Source organism: Tupaia chinensis, unplaced genomic scaffold (genome assembly GCF_000334495.1).
Source record: "Tupaia chinensis unplaced genomic scaffold, TupChi_1.0 Scaffold000575_1, whole genome shotgun sequence".
Classification (NCBI taxonomy): domain Eukaryota; kingdom Metazoa; phylum Chordata; class Mammalia; order Scandentia; family Tupaiidae; genus Tupaia; species Tupaia belangeri.
The window spans coordinates 2152403-2156408 of NW_006160089.1; the positions used below are offsets into that span (position 1 = coordinate 2152403).

A 4006-nucleotide genomic window follows, 5' to 3' on the forward strand; every position below is an offset into this window, starting at 1 on the left:
GGCTGGAGCCTCAGGCCACCCGCCTGCGTTCCCGTCGGCAAGTCCGGCTGAGTCTGGGCGACCGCCACGTTGGGGCCGCTGGTCGCTGTGCAGCCTGGAAGTGGGTAAGGGCGAGGGTGGGGATGGCGCAAGGCTGCACACCAGCTTCTCGCCGTGGCCGCCACGGTTCCTCACTCGCACCTTAAGCAAATGCCCCTCCTCCGGTCCTCAGTTTCCTCATCTGTGAAGTGGGGATGATGGGCGGCGAGGCCTGCGCCGACGTGGTGCTGGCGAGGCCGGGGCTCGTGCGGTGGAAGCGCTCGTGCGCGCACAGCTGGGGGAGCTCCTGCAAACGCGGCTCCTCCCGCGGCCTCAGTTTGCTCGGCCGGAAATGGGAATCGTGGGACTCCCGCTCTGTTTCCACAACTGTGAGGACTCAGAGCCACCGAGGGCACCAGAGCTGGGAGAACAGAGCCCAAGGTCGGGGGACTCTGCTCCCCTCTGAGCTCACCCTGGCCTGTGGCAGAGGAAGGGCGCCCCAGGCAGCACTGGGGACAAAAGGGTCTTGGCTGGACAGGCAGAGCGATTGCTTCGGGCTGGGACGGTCTGCCAGGACACTCCCGGTTTTTCAGCTGAAGAAACGAGACTCAAGAGAGGCGGCACCCCCGCGTCCTGCTCCCTCCTCCGCAGCTGGAGGGCGGGCAGGTGAGACATCCCAGCAGGAAGTCCTAGTGATACAACGCACCAAAAGGCTCCCCACTGGGACCCCAACACCTCGGACACCTCGCTTCTGTTGGACCTGCCACCTTTGTCCTTCAAACCAAGACCGGCAGACCTGCGGAGACCCTCCTCTCACTGGCAGAATGAGGAGCCTAATCAGCAGCGGACCTGCTGTGCAGGCCCTGGTAAGTCACTTCGCTTCTCTGAGTCTCCATTTTTCTCCAAAGGTCCAAAGATGGGTCCTACTGATGGGGTTCTGCAAAATCCCTGAGGTCCCACAGACTAATCTTGGTGAGGAGGAGACAAAGGCAGAGAGAAGGGAAGAGACAGAGTTGGTCGCAGCCTCCCACCCAGGGCCCCTGAGAAACAACAGATAAGATCTGTAGCCACTGGAGGTGGGGGACTACCCCTGCCCCTAACAGCTCCCATCACAGGGAAGCTCCTGGAAAGTGGGAAGTAAGAGCAGGGAAGTGGAGGGGAGGCCGGACTAGGGGGCTCCAGTTGGCCTCACTATGGTGGAGCCCACAGGGTCCCTGGACACAGTGGCAGGAGACCCAAGTGGTGTCAGCACAGGTCTGGGCTGGGGCCAGGAGGTGGAGGACTGGGCCCTGAGCCAGGGCTCCCTTCTCTCTCCTTCTCAACCCCTCTCCCGAAGGTTCTACTGCCCCAGGTTGGGGCCGTGTTCCATCGGACCAGCCCCCAGCCCGGCGTCCCAGCTGCAGTCACAGCCCCTCACGTACCTAGTACCCACGCAGGGAGGCAGACCTACCAGTGGTCTTCAGAATGTTTATGGAAAATGCAAGTTACAAGAAGTAGTCATGGGTTTCAATTTTTCTGCACCCAAATAAGCTCATATTTTAATTCTATTTTTCCATGAACTTCTTAAAGTCCCCTCACGGACCTGGCCCAGACATAGAACGCTGACTGACAGATGGGCAGGGAGACAGACAGACACACACAGAGACTCAAGAGACATCCACAGAGACAACACAGCACACAGACCCAGAGACACAAGCACAGGCCTAGAGACCCACAGACACTCCCACAGACTGCGGGGCTCGAACCAAGCACTCCAGGGCCAGCCGGCCACCCATATACAGCCGGCCACCCGCACACCCCCAGAGGGCCTGTCCCGGTGTAGGCCTAGCTCCTCCCATCAGCCACCCAGCGGAGAAGAGGGCACAGCATGGTGGGAGAGTGGGTCTAGGGAGGCCCCTGGCCCCTTGGCTGCCCAGAGCAGCTGGCACCAGCCACCCGGCAGTGGGCAGTGGCCGGCCCAGGCCGCAGGCAGGCTCTGAGGAGGGAGGCTGGCCAGGAGAGGCCTGGGCCCGGGCCCTCACTTACGTGTGGCGGAAGGAGAGCTCTGGGCCGGATGAGGGTGCGCGGTGGGCACCGGCGGGGGATGCCCCGGCACCCAGGTGGGGCAGTGGCCGGCGGGCACGCAGGGACGCGGCTCACCACGGCAGGCGGCGGCGGACAGCGGGCTGGCCCTGTCCGGCCGTCCTCCTCCTCCTCCCCGCCCTGGGGGGGGGCACGGAGGCCCAATTGGTCTCTGCCCCCACGTGACTCCACGGGCCTCTCTCTTTGTTGGTGTTTCTCTTCATTTAGGTCTATTTTTTTTCTTCTCCTAAAAGAAAAAAAAATAATACCCCTATCTATCTGGGGGCCGCGGGTGGGGGCGGAGGCCAAGGCACTCCGGAGGCCTTGGCCAGCCGGCTGCTCCAGGCCGCGAGAGCCCAGAGGCAGGGACCCCAGGAGGCGGGTAGGAAGCCCCGCTTGTTAGTGACCGGTGGGAGTGGGACCTGATTTATGGGCTGCTCCCCCACCCGGCCGGCAGCCTGGCCTCTCCCCCCTGGAAGGGCTACCTCCCTGGGGCCTGGCCTGGAGTGGCTGGGCCTGGCCCAGACATGGGAGAGGAGTCGGGATGGGCTGGCGCAGAGGCAGGGCCGGGGCGGCGTGGCCAGGTGGCGGGCTGCGTTGGCCTGGTCATTTTACTTGGCCATCAGGTGACGAAAGGAAGAGGGGCCGGAAGGCCAGCAGGTGAGCCGCTGAAGGCCCCGCATGCACTCGGGTCGCCCTCTCTGAACGTCACCTCTGTCGTGGGCCGCTGCTGTCCCCAGAGGCAGCTGGGAAAGCTAAGGCCGGGGAGACTGCCTCTGGGGCCAAGTGGTTGGCTACAGTGGCCCCTGGCTGAGCCAAGCGGGCAGCTAGACCAGGAAGGCAGGGTAGAGGGGAGGGAGCTTATCTGAAAGGCCAGGCCTCACCTTGCAGCCTGGAATGTCCCTGTGCAGTCTCGGGCCCAGGCAGGTCTGGAGCTCTGCTCATTCTGTAGGGTGCCGTGCCCTGCACCCCTCCCAGGTGTCACGTGCTCTTTCCTGCACCCCTTTGTCCATCTCACCTTTCCTGAGTGCACTCCAGAGGCCAGGCACTGTTCCAGGCACTGGAGATTCCACAGCAAAGAAAAGAGAAGTCTCCGTCCTCAGAGGATTTACCTCCCAGTCATTCGTGCTTGGTTGGGGGTGGGACGGGCCTCGAGGGACCCTGGGACATTGCTGTTGAGAACCACCCCACGTACCTCTTCATTTGAAGAAATGGGCAAATTGCATAAAACACCTCACTTTTCTGGCCTGGATGACAGGGGCCTTTCTGGATAACGGAAGGCAACTCTATTTAAAACTTAAGTCTTTTTCTCATTGTGCCACTTGGAACTTTTTTCATGAACACCCAACAATAATTTTCCTGACAGTCATAACCAACTGATTGTACTGATCAATAGTATTCTTATGGGACCGGCAGGTGGTGTGGCGTTTAAGGGTGCTGGACTCCTACATGGCGGACCGTGGTTTGAGTCCTGGACTTGGCAGCTTGCTTTCACACTTTCCTTCTCTTTCTCTCACTCTGTCCCTCTCTGGTCAAATTAAAATAAGTAAATAAATAAATGAGTAAGTAAAGTTAAAAATAAAAATAATTCTTAAAATATATATATATTCTTGGGGCCAGCAGTTGGTAATAATGGCTATGTCGCTAGACTCCCATGTAGTCAACCGCAGTTTGAGTCCCGGACCTGGCAGCTTAAACTCATGCTATGTGTGTGTGCATGTGTGTGTGTGTGCGTGCGTGCCCAAGATCCCAAGAGGAGAATGGAGGAGAAGGAATTGTGGCATGGCCATCCCCCCTGGGAGGTGATACCTTGCTTTCTGTCTCTGTCTCGGGACTGACAGGTGGTGTGGTGGTTAAGGGCGTTGGATTCCCACATGGCTGACCTTGGTTCAAATCCTGGACCTGGTGGCTTGCTTTCTCACTTTCC

General features: G+C 59.9%; 1 protein-coding gene across 4 annotated transcripts in view; it reads right to left on the reverse strand.

The window, feature by feature from the left end:
• NR5A1 (nuclear receptor subfamily 5 group A member 1) overlaps positions 1 to 3322 on the reverse strand; it is a 25030-nt gene extending 21708 nt beyond the window's left edge. The window contains exons 1-3 of one of the 4 annotated variants that reach the window (XM_027775596.1): positions 2964 to 3322; positions 2044 to 2326; positions 181 to 439 (exon numbers count right to left, since the gene is read on the reverse strand). The gene's annotated coding sequence lies outside the window, so the exon portion shown is untranslated. Of the gene's footprint in view, positions 1 to 180; positions 986 to 2043; positions 2681 to 2963 lie in introns of those variants that run through there. The other 3 variants (XM_027775594.1, XM_006158233.3, XM_027775595.1) reach the window with 3 other exon arrangements.
• Between the last annotated feature and the right edge of the window lie 684 nt (positions 3323 to 4006).